This window comes from Calypte anna, chromosome 4B (assembly GCF_003957555.1).
Source record: "Calypte anna isolate BGI_N300 chromosome 4B, bCalAnn1_v1.p, whole genome shotgun sequence".
Lineage (NCBI taxonomy): Eukaryota > Metazoa > Chordata > Aves > Apodiformes > Trochilidae > Calypte > Calypte anna.
In genome coordinates, this window is record NC_044249.1 from 11,386,796 (window position 1) to 11,402,842 (window position 16,047).

The following is a 16,047-nucleotide window of genomic DNA, read 5'->3' on the forward strand; positions in this document are numbered from 1 at the left end:
AGTTGGAATTAGAGAAAGCGAGATTAGAAGCAAAGATAGCTAAGGTAGAAGCCAAAGCTGAGGCAGAGAGAGCAAGGCTAGAAGCAGCAAGACTAGAAGCAGAGAAAGCTAGGATAGAGGCTAAAGCTGAGGCAGACAGGGTAACACTAGAAGCAGAGAAAGCAAGACTGGAGGCAGAAAAAGCTGAAGCAGAAAGGGTAAAAGCTCAGACCGGAGAGACAGCGAGATTAAAAACAGAGAAAGCTAAGGCTGAGGCAGAGAGGGCGAAACTAGAAGCAGAGAAAGCTAGGATAGAGGCTAAAGCTGAAGCAGATAGGGCAAAAATAGAAGCAGAGAAAGCGAGACTGAAGGCAGAAAAAGCTGAAGCAGAAAGAGCAAAAGCTCAGACCAGAGACGGTGAAGGAGAGGGAGAAAAAGAAATCCCAGAGGGCTATACAATAGCCCCTCTTCGGCAAGTAATGCCCAAATTAGGAGAACAAGCACAGATAAAAGTACCATTTACCACAAGCGACCTTAATAATTGGAGAGAGGATGTGAAAAATTTAAGGAGAGACCCAGAAGGAGTAGCTAGGAGGTTTGAATTAACTGCAAAGAATTTAGACGTTGACTGGGGAGGTATCGATTTAATGCTATCTGAATTATCAGAGACAGAAAAGGAACTTGTTTTAAAAACTGGAAGGGAACGGGCTGAACTGCTACAGGAGCCTGTGGATGTCGTATTTCCGACCAGTAATCCAAACTGGGATCCAAACAACCCACGCCAATATGATTTATTGCTGCAATACAGAAGGCTAGTTGCACAGGGCTTGCGAAGAGCAATACCGAAAGCAGTAAACTGGGCAGCCCTGTTTGAACTAAGACAAGGACAGAATGAAACACCAACAGACTTTTTAGAAAGGCTTAGAGCGGCAATGAGACAATATAGCCCCTTAGATCCTGGGTCAGATGTAGGTAAACAACAACTGCTGGGATTGGTAATGGGGCAGTGTTGTGCAGATATCAGAAAGAAATTGCAAAAACTTGAATATCCTGCAAATAGAGATCTGGAAATGTTGATGATTGAGGCTTGGAAAGTGTATAACAACAGGGAACAAGAAAGAGACAAGAAAGAGGGTAAGAAACTTGCCGGAATTATAGCAGCAGTAAACGCATGCCCAAAGCCTCCAAGTGCTAGAGGTAGAGGGCGTGGTTATTCTATGAGAGGAAGAGGAAGGTTTCAGCAAAATAAGGTGGACCCGAATAAATGCTTTTATTGCCACCAAATGGGACACTGGCAACGAGAATGCCCTAAACTAAAAAGAGAACTTGGAGGGGCATCTGTTGTTCCAGTTGCTCATGACACTGATAACTGAAGAGGACCAGTGAGTCATTCCCTAGCAGACCCACTGGTTAAAATAAAGCTAGGGGAAGATAAAGAGAAACTGGATTTTTTTAATTGACACTGGAGCTACCTATTCAGTCTTAAATCAGGAACTAATACCAAAATCTGATGGATTTGTACATGTTGTGGGGGCGACAGGCCAAGCAGAAAAGGCTTTCTTCCTGAAACCTCTTAAATACAAAATTGGGAAACAGATGGGGATTCATCAATTCTTATACTTACCTGATTCTCCAAAACCTCTGCTAGGGAGAGATAGAGAGGTTTTTAGAATTAGGGCTATTGATAGAAGGTGAATCAGATTTCAATACACCAATATTACCAGTCAAGAAACCAAATGGGACTTACAGACTGGTACAGGATTTAAATGATATTACAAAGACTCTACATCCAGTGGTAGCCAATCCTTATACACTTTTGACCAAACTCAAAGATAATCTGATCTGGTTTACAGTGTTAGATTTGAAAGATGCATTTTTCTGCCTTACCTTAGCCCCAGAAAGCCAAAAGATTTTTGCCTTTGAATGGGAATCTGTTGGTAAAGGGAGGAAAACACAACTAACCTGGACGGTGTTACCTCAAGGTTATAAAAATAGCCCTACAATATTTGGAAATCAATTGGCCAAAGAATTGGAACAGTGGGAGCGGCCACAGGGAGAAGGCACCCTTCTGCAATATGTGGATGATTTACTGATAGCAACTGAAACAGAAGAACAATGTGTTGAGTGGACAATCTCGTTGTTAAATTTCTTGGGTTTAAATGGTTATCAAGTCTCCCAACAGAAAGCACAGCTGGTGCAAGAAAAGGTGGTCTACCTTGGATACGAGATCTCTGGAGGACAGAGATCCCTAGGAACAGCGAGGAAAGAAGCCATCTGCCAGATGCCCAGGCCTGAAACGGTGAGAGAGCTGCGAGCTTTCCTGGGAGTGACAGGTTGGTGTCGCCTGTGGATATACCAGTACGGCATCCTTGCTAAACCCCTCTATGGTTTGCTGAAAGAGTCTAAAAATATTCTAGTCTGGACTCCTGAGGCAGAAACAGCCTTTAAAAGACTGAAACAAGAACTAATGAAAGCTCCGGCATTAGGCCTACCCGATGTAACAAAACTATTTTGGTTGTTCTCACGTGAGCGCCAGGGAATGGCCCTGGGAGTCCTAGCTCAACAATTGGGACCATACAAAAGAGCTGTGGCTTACTTCTCTAAGCAACTAGATGAAGTAAGTAAAGGATGGCCCACATGCTTGAAGGCAGTGGTTGCAGTAATCATAAACATAGAAGAGGCCAGAAAATTCACTATGGGCCAGAAAATGACTGTATTGGTGTCCCACACTGTATCAGTGGTGCTGGAGCAGAAAGATGGCCATTGGCTGTCACCTTCTCGGTTCCTGAAGTACCAGGCAATTTTAGTTGAATCAGATGACATAACCATTCAAGTCACTAATGTTGTCAACCCAGCATCATTCCTAGAAGGAAGAGTGTCAGCAGAGCTAATTGAGCATGACTGTCTAGAAACCATCGAGGCTGTGTATTCCAGCCGTCCGGATCTCAAGGAGGAGCCACTCGAAGGGGCAGACGACTGGTTCTCGGATGGCAGTAGCTTCGTAAAGCAGGGAGTAAGGATGGCTGGCTACGCAGTAACTACAACAGAGCAGGTAATTGAATCAAATCCCTTGCCTGTGGGAACTTCAGCACAGAAGGCCGAACTAATAGCTCTTACCCGAGCCCTCGAGCTGGCAAAAGGGAAAAGAATTAATATATGGACGGACTCTAAGTATGCTTTCTCCGTCGTACATGCCCATGGGGCAATCTGGAAGGAGCAAGGACTGCTGACTGCCCAGGGAAGATCCATAAAATATGCAACAGAAATCCTACAGTTGCTGGAGGCTGTTCAGCTCCCAACCCAAGTGGCCATAATGCATTGCAAGGGGCACCTGAAAGGTAACACCGTTCCAGAAATAGGTAATAGAGCAGCAGATGCAGAAGCTAAATTAGCTGCTGTAAGAGCCAATGATTTAGTATTGGCCCTGGTACCAGAAGAATTGGACACTAATTTTCAACCAGAGTACCAGGAATCAGACCATAAGTGGATACAAAGAAACAAAGGTAAAATGTTAGATAGTGGATGGGGTCAGCTAGAAACAGGACAACTAGTGCTGCCAGAGAAATTAGTATGGCAATTTGTAAGGACAGAACATGATAAGGCCCATTGGGGATTGGATCCCCTTTATCAGCATTTAAAAGTTAGAATAGCAGGGCCAAAGCTGTTTACAGCAGTGAAACAGGTCACATCCCAATGTGAACGCTGTTTGAAAAATAATCCAAACACGGGAACAAAGGTACACCAGGGAGTAATTGGTAGAGGAAAATTCCCAGGGGAAGTGTGGCAGATTGATTTCTCTGAACTTCCAAGGAAAGGGGGGTATAAGTACCTCTTGGTTTTGACTGATACATTTTCTGGGTGGCCTGAAGCGTTCCCATGCAGAACAAACAAAGAAAGAGAAGTAACTAAAGTCTTGTTTAATGATATTCCGAGGTTCGGGGTGCCCAGGAGCATCTCCTCGGACAGAGGCTCGCACTTTTGTGCTAAAATTGTGCGAGCAATAAGTAAGGCACTGCAAATCAAATGGCAATTGCACACGCCTTATAGACCTCAAGCTAGTGGGCAAGTGGAAAAGATGAATCATCTTATAAAACAACAAATTGCAAAAATATGCCAGGAAACTAATTTGCACTGGTACCAAGCCTTACCTATTGCTCTAATCAGACTAAGGGTGAAGCCCCAGTCAAAAGAAAAATTGAGCCCGTTTGAAATTTTATATGGGAGACCTTATGCAATGCAGACTGTATATAGTGAGGCTGTAGATCAAATAGGTAATCAATATGTATATGATTATGTTATAGCTGTGGGGAAACACTTTGATAAAATGCCACGGTGGTGATGGATCACCAACCTAAGCAACCAGATTGTAAACTGCATCCTTTTTAATCCTGGTGAGTGGGTATATGTTCAGAATCTTTTAGGGATACCTCTGCAAGAGAAATGGGAAGGATCCTTTCGAGTGTTGCTCACCACCTTCACTGCAGTCCGAATTAAGGAGCGACCCACCTGGATCCACTACTCCCGAGTCAAGAGGGCCCCTGAACAATGCCAAGAACATTCCTGAACAAGCTCAACATTATGGACTGGCGACCTTTAGTGTTGATGTTTGGACTCTGGATAAGTATGGCCTTATCACAAAACATTGCTCGGGGATGGCCACTGTCGAGTGCACGAATAGTTAAGGCACTGCCATGGGTTGGTACACCACGCGTGGCATTACACCCCGAGTCTGGCCTAAACATTCATGTGTTTCGTAACGACCAGCCTCTTGCACCTGGGAAGGGGATAAAGAAAAGGAAAGATACGAAGCTCAGTGTGAAGTAAAGATAATACTGGAACATCCAATCGCAGTCACATGTGTATGATCTAGCAAATACGGAGCTGCTTCCGACATGTTTCTTATAAAACTCACTGAGCGTTCCAACGCTACGGTATCTAATAAAAAGACTGCAAAGACTCCTCTTCCAAGCTGCAACAGAGCATACAATTTGACCCAGGTAGGACCTCAAGTGGTTAGGCAATCAAATGGGTTAAAGATTGAAGCTAAGTATACTCTGTATCATGATGTACCGCATTTGCAGATAGGCATGAATATTGATCTTTTGAAGGCAATGCTTATACACCCTGACATAAAATAATTAGTCCGTGAAGTTAGCAGAACTACACAACGCATGCTTTGGCAAGTAACACATGATTCAAAAGGTATACAGCAGGCGCTAACAAAGATAGAACGAGTAGGGAAGTGTCACGGGTGGGATATCTTTACAGGATGCTCCCCTGTGACTGCGCAAGTACTCCGTTACCTGATATACCCTCTAATAGTCATGGTTGTGATGATTCTCATGTTCTCCTTCTTCAATGTGTGGCTATACTGTAAATTGAATGATGTAGTCAAAAGGATCCGAGTACTGTGGACAATGGTTCAAAGGCATGAGAACCTTCCCTTGGAACTTGACGAAGGATTTCGTAAGTTCTAAGGAAAGGGGGGAATGAAGAAGAGAGTGGATCAGGCCAAACTGTTTGTGTGAATTTACTTTATGTAGAATTAGAACTTGTAATATATGTTAATGAATTTGTGTTCATAACCAGTAGAATTCAGGGATAAACTAAGAAAGAAGTGACCAAAAGCAGATGAGACATGTCAAGACCCTAACGGGATTAACTTCTGTCTTGGAGATAATTAGAAGTGTAAGTCCTGGCACCACTGAGACAGCTGGGCACTGGGGGAGTGTAAACACCGGCACGAAAGGCAGGATGAGGCTGCCAGAACTAGCAGATAAGGGGAAGTTTTATTGCAAGGGTCCAATTATCCTCTATAACAAGGGGATGAAGTCATCAAGAGCAAGAAAGGTAAAAAGTTCAACCCTGAGGAAGACTTCGTTACTTCATCTGAAGACCCCCAAAGACCCCCGAACACATCCCCAAAAAGACAACTCCGCCCAGACTCCACCTGTTATGAATATGTATGTAAGGATGATGTAACCTCCCCTTTTACTGTATAAATACCCTAACCCTTTCCCTTAACCCTGGGAACTCTTTGTCCAGCACGAGCTGGGGGTTCCCCGGATCCGAAAATAAATACCTTTGCTGTTTAAAGACTCAAACTTTGTCTCTAAACAGTTTTGCTTGGCCTTTTTCGGCTTCAATGTGCAGAGATCTTCATTAACATGCTCATCAAGAAAAGATACTCATGATAGCACATATTATCTAGGGTGTTATCCTGTATTATAATATGTGATGCCACATGATTACCATATGGGAGAGGGCTTTAAAAAAGGTTACAGGCTAATAAGAGTACTTTATTCCGCTCAGAAATCTCAAGAGAAACTGTTTATTTCAAAGATTACAGGGACTGTAATTACATTCAAAAAGTTAAGTCACCTTAGAGGTAAAACACTAACCCAGAAAGACTGAAGATTAAAATTAAACCCTGAAATTTCGTATTGTTTTCACTGCCCCACTGTACTAGATATTGTGCAAATACATGAAAAAGGTGGCTCCCACCACAAGGAGTTTAATTATACCTATCAGCTTGTGTTGTTCTAGAGAAGAAATTGTAGTATATTTCAGATAGCAGCTGGCGGTCATATAGTAGAAGTGAATTATGAAGCTTTATAATGCCATGAATTTTTTATGTAATTCCCTATGAAACTGCTTCAGCATAGCTCCCAGTTTCAGTCTTACCATTTCTTTTTATTTACCCAATATGTGTCAGACTCATTGAACACCATGCCTTCTCTGAGGTCATCAACTTCATGGAACAATGTGCAGAAGGAGCTAGAGAACTAAGCTTATTCACACAACCTCCAGATACAGATCTCTGCCCAGTATTTGTCCATGAAGTGTCACAACCATTGGAGATTATTATAAAGAGATATTCATTTTAAGTAATAGTTCTATCATCCTTTGGTTCAGCAGGGGGAGCACAATTGGTGTCACTGTGGCAGGACAACACTACTGTCTTTCTGTAATCATAGAATCATAGAATACATGTTTAAAACAAAACAGCTCACATTATGCAGAACTACAGTATTGATCCTAGCAAGGATATTATTAGATGAGAAAGGTCAAAATTTACCCTATAGTAGCAAAGTTCTAAAAACCAGAGAGAAGTGTTGTCAACTTTTATAAGCCAATCAACATAAATGTAAATTCAGCATGTTAGTCCCTACTAAAATATCTATTCCATCTGACTAGCAATCCTTGGGTTCAGAGCCTGTCCGTGATACTGCAGCTAGAGAAACTCACCATGATGAAAGCCATTCTCTCCCTCTCTTCTCCCTTTCATTTACTCTCTATATAAATCAGATACCGATGTTTTATAATTTTAATATGATCTGAAATGCCTGTAGGTGACACGATTTTGGTCATTATTTCACACTGTAGGAAGCAGATACAGTAGAAACAGTGGAACTATTTGTAATTGTGCATCGCTAGGGTTGCAATACAAAAGTCTTAGGTAGAAGTGACTTCATTGTGATACTGGAGGCTGGTTACGGATATCTCTGCTTATCGTTCTGTGCAGTGGTGTCCTGGTTTGGGCCAGGATAAAGGTGATTTTCTGTTTTGTACTTTTACTTTTAGCTAAGTCACTTGTAAGTAGTTGCACTGCTGAAATTAACAGCAAGTTTCTCAGACAGTGTGTGTTTCTAGGATTGATAACACTTGATGTTTATAGTTACTGCTAGAGACTGGTATGCAGAGCCAAGGACACTGCTCAGCTCTGAGGAAAACATTTTACCGTCCAGGAGAATACAGAGGTCCCACCTGAGCCCTCCTTTGGGGAGGAACAGACAAGATAGATGCCAGAATTGACCAGAGTATTCCATCCCATATACGTCACACTCAGTATAAATTTGAGGCATCACGAGGGCCGAGCCAGATCTTTTCCTGATTTCCTGCTTCCCTTCCTTCACTCGGCATCCTGGAAGGATCCCGTCCGTTCGTTTGCCTGTGGTCCTGATCCGTGCCAGCCCATATCTGTGTGTTCCTGCCTCCAGTTCCCGACTGCTGCCGACTCCAGGAGTCCAGCCTGGACTTTTCCCAGGGCTGCCCTACAGCCTCGGTGGTGACGTGAGAGTTAATGGGGGAGAGGGGGGGAGGAATGTGGTTTCCATTTTCCTGTATATTTGTATATATTTAGTAATTTTACCTATTTATCATTACTGTTTCATTAAAGTTGTGTAGTTTAGTTTCCAACCCATAAGTCTCTCTCCCTTATTCTCTCTCCTTTCTCTATCAAGGATAGAGAGATTAATAGAGAGCGTCTGTTATTCGGTTTAATCGCCGGGCCAGTGTTAAACCGTGACAAGTGGGCAGGCCTAATATCCCCAGCTGGTCAAATAAGCTTCAGTCTTCAAATTCCAGTGGTTTGCTCTGGTCACAGAAATGCTGAAAAACCTGAAGGTTTCCCAAATGTAACTATTCAGATAATTGGTTTCCCTCATGCATCAGATGAGCAATATAACATTTACCTTATAATATTTTTCCCCTGTTCAAGTACCTAACTGGACTACAGGGGTAAAACACGTAACTGTATTTTAAGTTTTAAGATGGGTCTGTCTATGAAAGGCTAATAGGGATGTGGGAAAGCTGAGGCATACTGAGCTTAAATAATAGAAGGCCCAAGTTCACAATGAGTGATCCAACAGAAGAACTAAAAAGTTCTGATTCCTACTGAGGAGCCTCCAATGTAGAATGTTTTAGTGTCAGGTCTTTTCACTGAGAGGCACTATCCCTCTCTCAATCATTACAGGATATTGTTTTAAAATTCTTTGTCTGGAAATAGTATTTTTGCTCTTCCAGACAATATTTGCTGTTTGAAACTTGTTTCTGACTGCAGATTGGTGGAGGTGCATGTTTTGCCTGTAGCACAGGAATATTCTCCTTCTTTCTTCACCTTAACACTGCAGTATTTCTTCTCATTGACATAAACAGTGTCCAAAGCACTCTAATCCTGTCCACATATGGTATAAATAGAACAAACAAGGAATGATTTATGCACACTTGACTGTGCTCTATATCTTATTAGATGAAGATGAATTACTGTGCATTCTGCTGAAAAATCCATCTTTGTAGATTTCTGGTGCTCAGTCTTGTGACTTCTGGAAATATATTTTAGCATGCTATTGCTGTTTTCCACTTGGTGATCTCTGCTGTACCACACACTATATTCATGGCCCTGAAGAAGTACTGAAGCAGTTTCCCTTGCTAGCAGCCTGCCATAGTGGCAAGATGCAGCTCTTGTTGTATCACTTTTTCACAAGTGATTCTGCTCTTGCATTCTCTGACAGATATAATTTCCCAGTTTCTGACAGATCTTGAGTATGTTGTTTAAGCAAAATAATTAATTCTTTCCCTCTTTCCTTCCATCACCATATTCTACACATTATACTCCCTGCCTTACCATTCACCTCTGAGAGACAAGACCATCAATTTATATAGAAAGCAAGAATTTAATTTTGTTGACACATGACAGAAAGCCTAGGGTTTGGATCTTGTAAGAAGCTTTACACACAGCTAATATATATAATTTATGGTTTCTTCTATCAAATATTTGTATCTGAAAAAGCATGAATTGTTGGGATGTGTTTAAACTGTTGGGATGTGTTCACTTGGTATCAGAAAAGGCCCAGCACAGTTTGCACTTCAGTCATTGAATAGGTATATTAGCTATTGCTGAAACTAACAAAGCAGTGAATTTATAACAGACAAGCTATTTTTTCCCCTTCTTTCATTTTCTTGACCTATCAATATGAAGTGATCAAAATCAGATTTAATTTGTCTCCCCCCATCATAGTATCTTACTCCTTACCCATGCAAACACCAAATAAAATTATTTTCCAGCTCCTTCTTCTAAATGTACGATTGTGATAGCAGTCATGTGAGACAAGCTGCATCGCAGCTTTTAATGAATCAGGAGCAATCTTTAAAGAACCATTTGCAGAATAATGAAGAATGTCCTGTACCTCTCAGTTCTCATACTGGCATATTAAAATATTTTTCTAGATTTCTGAAATTTCCATGAATATTTTCCAATGAATTTTACAGTAGTATTTATTATTTTGTGAATATACATATCCATTTGAGAAACACTTCACCAAGCATTCTCTATCTATCCACAAGACTTGTTTTTTTAAAAAAAATACTGTGATTGTGAAATTTAAGATTGTCAGCAAATGAACTTTTCTTATTTCTCAGTTCTTACTTGCTGGGATAATGGAGAGACAAATCTGTACTACTTCATTTCCAACAGGCCACACTCTGTGGGGTCCCAGACAATAAAGAGCAGGCAGTGGTGATTCATTGTGTTCCAGATAAGATACCAGAACAAACTAGCTGTGATGGTGCCTATTACTTTACATTGGGAACCAGACTGAGGTCTCTCACTTCACAAAAGCCACTGAATAAGAATTAAGAGTGGTTTATTATTAACTCCTTCTTCAAACAAAGCTACCACTGACTTAAGAGGATTTTTTGTGTGCCAAGAAATGTAGGACCAGGTCTCAGATGATAGTGATTTCCAGCTGGTGTGGACAGAAGCCAGCTTGAAATAACAGCTCTAGAAGCAAAGAGTTCTTTGAGTGTAATGATGCCCTTGAGACAACGAGTTATATAGGCCTTTGCTTCAAAAATAATGAATCGTGTCTTTTTGCTTACTCCTTTAAATCAAAAGAATAATATTTTTCCACATAATCAGGAGGTTGCAGTCTCAACATGATCTAATAAGCCTGATGACAACTCCTGTGTTCTTTGAAGTGATATGAATATTGCACAGAAAATGTCCCCCTGTTCTGCAGGTACGACATTTTTTCTTAAAGCCTTAATTGAATTTTGAAGCATTCACATATTCATATTGTTGCCTGCGTAAGCTTTTAATTTTTTTTTTTTTAATTAGATGTGCCAGTTGAAGCATACCTTCTACCAGGTGAATGAATAGAACAACAGAAATCTGACTTTCCAGAACATCCAGAAACGCAAATTTATTTTTTAGCATAATGTAGTGTTAATTTTTGTATGTATGGTAGATAGAATACAAAGTATTTTTATAGCCCTAGATAGTCACAGAGTGCATTAGTTTTGTGTTTTGAAATAATTCAGTTACCAAGAGGTCTGTCTTCTAAACTATTTTAGGAAACCAAGAAAGGAAAAATCCAGTACCTACTCAGGAACTGGGAAACTGTGACTATGTTTAACATTGAGTTATTTCTGCATTAAATTGACAGTTTAGGCAGTATTCTCACAGGAGAACTGGGAGAAGTTAAAACATATTAAGACTCCTGCCACCTCATGCTGAAATGATTGTGGACGAAATAGATATGGAAATTGTAATGTCTCTTCACTTTAATACAGTTCTTCAACTGCTGACCAAAAGCAGAAGGATTGATCTCTCCTCTTCTGCTCTTCATAATTTTGCATTTTCTGAACTACCAGTTGTTCTTTTATTGTGTACAAGAGGGAGAAGTGCTCTGACTATTAGCTGGAGTCCTGGCTTACTGAAACTTCATATGAGCTCTCCACTGGGTGTCCAGCAACGGTGCAAAGCTCAATGTCAGCACAAGAACTCAGCTTTATTCTGTGCCCTGTTTCAGCTGTGAGTAACAGCAACAGTCTCCCATGTAGTCATGATGGAAAAGGTAAAGTACAAGAAAAAGGACAGAAACCAGAAAGGCCTCTGTGTTTGGAATGATGATTTTTTTAAAGTCACAGCATCCCATATTATTTTTTTGTACCCAACCCAAAACTTGGTAAGAGCCTTGGAAACCAACATTGAACTAAGATCAGATTGTACATACAACAAACCTTATGACCATCTTGTCATAATTAGCTCGGGCCCCACGTTGGGCGCCAATCAATCTGTCACGGTTTAACACTGGCCCGGCGATTAAACCGAATAACAGACGCTCTCTATTAATCTCTCTCTCTCCTTGATAGGGAAAGGAGAGAAAATAAGGGAGAGAGACTTATGGGTTGGAAACTAAACTACACAACTTTAATGAAACAGTAGTGATAAATAGGTAAAATTACTAAATATATACAAATATACAGGAAAATGGAAACCACATTCCTCCCTCCTTTCCCCCAATAACTCTCACGTCACCACCGAGGCTGTAGGGCAGCCCTGGGAAAGTCCAGGCTGGACTCCTGGAGTCGGCAGCAGTTGGGAACCGGAGGCAGGAACACACAGATATGGGCTGGCACGGATCAGGACCACAGGCAGATGAACAGACAGGATCCTTCCAGGATGCCGGGTGAAGGAAGGGAAGCAGGAAAAGATCTGGCTCGGCCCACGTGATGCCTCAAATTTATACTGAGTGTGACGTATATGGGATGGAATACTCTGTTTGGTCAATTCTGGCATCTATCTTGTCCGTTCCTCCCTAAAGGAGGGTTCAGGTGGGGCCTCTGTGTCCTTGGCTCTGCATACCAGTCTCTAGCAGTAACTATAAACATCAAGTGTTATCAGTCCTAAAAGCACACACACTGCATGAGAAACTTGCTGTTAATTTCAGCAAATGCAACTACTTACAAGGGACTTAGCTAAAAGCAAAAGTACAGAAACAGAAAACCACCTTTATCCTGGCCCAAACCAGGACACATCTGCATTCACATTTTTATTGCTAACTCAGTTATTCAATCTGTTATTCAGAATTTAATTCACTCACTGACTTTAGTGCAAGGTCTTTTTTATTTGAAAGCTGCCTGAAATCTGTCACAATGTTGATCTACCTTTATTCCCCAGGAAAAATGTAATCTAATAAAACAGTAGAACCATCTGCCATAAAAATGCTCAGTATTTTCCAAAGAAACAGCCAGAGTATTCAAAAGTATCAGACACAAATACAATGGAAGTCTGCAAAGAAAGTTTCAGGGTTCTCTTTGTGGAAGAACACTGCATGGTTTTCTAAAGATACCTAGCAGGACTGTTCTGAAATAACCATGATGCAAACCTGGCCAGTTCCCCAAATGCTACCGCCCTTATAGTGCAAGACATTTTATTTTGACGCATTTTTTTTTAAAACTCTCATTTTCCCTGTATAATGGGCAACACATAATAGTTTCTATTTATTCTGTGATTCCCAATGATATCAATCTACCCAGCAACTCTTTGGACTACTAGGTCGAGAGAAACGTCTAAAAGATCTTGACTGCATGGTAGCCAGACTTTTCTGTTCTGGGAGATCAGTCCCCATTCTTGGATAACACCCTCAAATCCTTCCTCAAGTCTTTTTAGTCGTATAATTTCTTTGTTCAAAAACACCCCTTCTGTGTGCGTCACACTATGCATTTCACCAACATTTATAACTATTACTTGGACCTTGCAAAATGAAAGCTGATAAAAACATCAGGTGCTTCAGCACAATTTTTTTCACAAAGGTTTTTTTGTTTTCACTAACCATATCCAGAAAAAAAGCAAACTCCTCCCCCTTAAATTTTCAAAACTTTTCTCCTTCTTTTTACGCTTTTTTTCAATGTAGTGCACTATAAATGTACACCTGGTGTTTTAAGTGGATGAAAAACATCTACTAAACCTTATTTAAATATTCCTGCATAATGAAACTTTTGCTGAACTCCAGTAAGTCTGTGAGACAAGTTCAGTCTTAATGGCTCGTTCTCAATATCTCCTCTAGCAGGACAAATCCACAAAGAGATTTTTGGGGGGGGGAGAATAGGCATAGCCAACCTCCATGTTGCTGCTGAATTTCATCTCCCTCTGAGAATATACTGGTTTCTTTGTGGGATTTCCAAGTAGTAGAATATATTACCACATTTTTGATTTCACTTTTAAATGAAGGCAGTAAGACTCAAAAATTATGAAGCCTGGGCACAGAAGTAAAGGGTTATAAGATGACAAGAGTAAGAAGCAAAATTCAGAATAGCAGGGATCCAGTGATACTGGATATCTTCAGTGAAAATGGACTGGACTATTGGGATGAGATGGGTGAAAGGATTTAAGTGGGAAATCTGAGAGTTGTTGAATGGGGGAATCCCTAATGACTCCTGAGCACTGTATGGGAACTGCTGCATTTCTCTTTTAGTCTATCACACAGTAAGGTAACTTAATCTTCACTGCCTATTGCTCTACTTCTTTAACATACAAAGTATCTCATCTGAGACATACCTCTATATGAAGGGAGTCTAAGGGAGTTTAAGAGAACAGTAAGGTTCTAACCTGGGTATTCTTTCCTTTAAGTCATTACCTCTACTAGATGGGTAGAAACCATGTAGCAGGTATTGCACCTCTTCAGCACTCTCTACTGACAGGCCAAATCAGACTTTGTATAAAAACAGTAAAAAAACCCAAAACCAGAATGCCCAAAGCAAACCACAGCATCTCTCAGCCTTTGGAGCATCTCTCCTATGAAGAAAGGATGAGAGAATTAGACTGTTCAGCCTGGAGAAGAGAAAGGTACAGGGCAGATTGCTCCATGTGTATGAATACCTACAGGGAGGGTGCAAAAAGGCATGAGGCAGTGGGCACAAACAGTAACACAGGAGATTACCTCTCAACATCAGGACACACTTTTTCACTGTGAGGGTGACCCGGCACTGGCTCAGGTTGTCTAGAAAGGCTGTGGAGTCTCCGTCCTTGGAGATGTTCAAAAGCCTTCTGGCTATGATCCTGCACAACCTGCTGTGGGTGTCCCTGCTTGAGCAGAGAGGGTGCACCAGATGACCTCCAAGAGGTGCCTTCCAACCTCAGCCATCTTGTGATTCTGTAAAACCAAAGGATTTTACTCTTGCTGTTGCCATGTAGAGGACATTCTGTTACAAATGTCTTAAACTCAATTCTTGTAGATTCTCAGAAGACACTGGTGAGGTAACTGACTTGATTGTCTTCCTTGAAAACAAATTAGTTCTCCTCCTATACACTTTATCTTTTCTTCTATTATTATCTTACTCCTGTAGAGCTTATTCAATGAGGCAAAAACTTCAGTGATTTTAATTACAATATTGCTGTAATAATTACTGCAGGGTTGAGCCCTAGAAAATCATCAATTTTTTTCTTCTTTTTTTCTAATTGTGTTTTTTGAGGGAAATTACCTGTGGTGCTTCCTGCAGTTTATTTATGCTTGAGAATGCAGCAATACACAATTTACAAGTCTTTTGTTGCTAAGCCCTGCTGATAGCTGATATGATTAAAACCCAAAACCCTAGTGTTTCTAACACATTCTTGAATTTAGAGTGGGGCTATGTGAGAAGCCACAAAGTCTCTCTGCTCTCAGATATGACTGGATGAGCTTTTGTTGTGCCAATTTGACAGCTCTAGCCAACCTTGGCAGCTTCTGAGTTTTATGAGTTGCTTTGCTTTAAAAGCAGTCTGTGGTGCTGTGTCCTGAATAAGTACAAAATATATTACCATCAGATATACAAACAAATTCTCTGAGGCACAGTAGATGTTCTTACAGGAATGTTTTGCTCAGTCAGTTCGGTCTTGCTTGGTTCAGTCTTCTTGGTCTGTAGTTTTTAGATTTTTAGACTAAGCTGGAAATGGAAATAATTCAAAAGATAGGAAAAAAAAATCTAATTTCAGAGAAGCTTGCAGTCTCTTTCAAAGAAAACTCAATTAAGTTTTCTATCCTTGTGACCAAAAAGCATGTCTTTTTCTCCTGTCAAACCTGAAAGAATTAGGGAATGTAGGCACAAGTACATGTCATGATGCTAATGAAGCTTTACCTTAGTTTCAATGCATTGAAGGTAAAAAAGTTACTTCTTTTGATTTTATTTAGCCTACAAGAAAGCTGGTGATGGACTTTTTAGGATGTCAGGTAGTGATAGGACCAGGGGGAATGGACTGAAACTGGAGGAGGGTAGATTTGGATAGGAAGTTAGGAAGAAGTTCTTCACCATGAAGGGTGGCGAGACACTGGAACATGTTGCCCAGAGAGGTGGCGGAAGCCCCATCTCTGGAAGTTTAAAAACTTCCAAGCCAGTCTGGACAGGGTTCTGAGCAACTGATCTAGTGGGAGGTGTCCCTGCCCGTGGCAGGGGAGATTGGACCTAGATGATCTAGGTCCCTTCTAACCCTGAAAATTTTTTGATTCTATTTTTGATATAGAAACATAG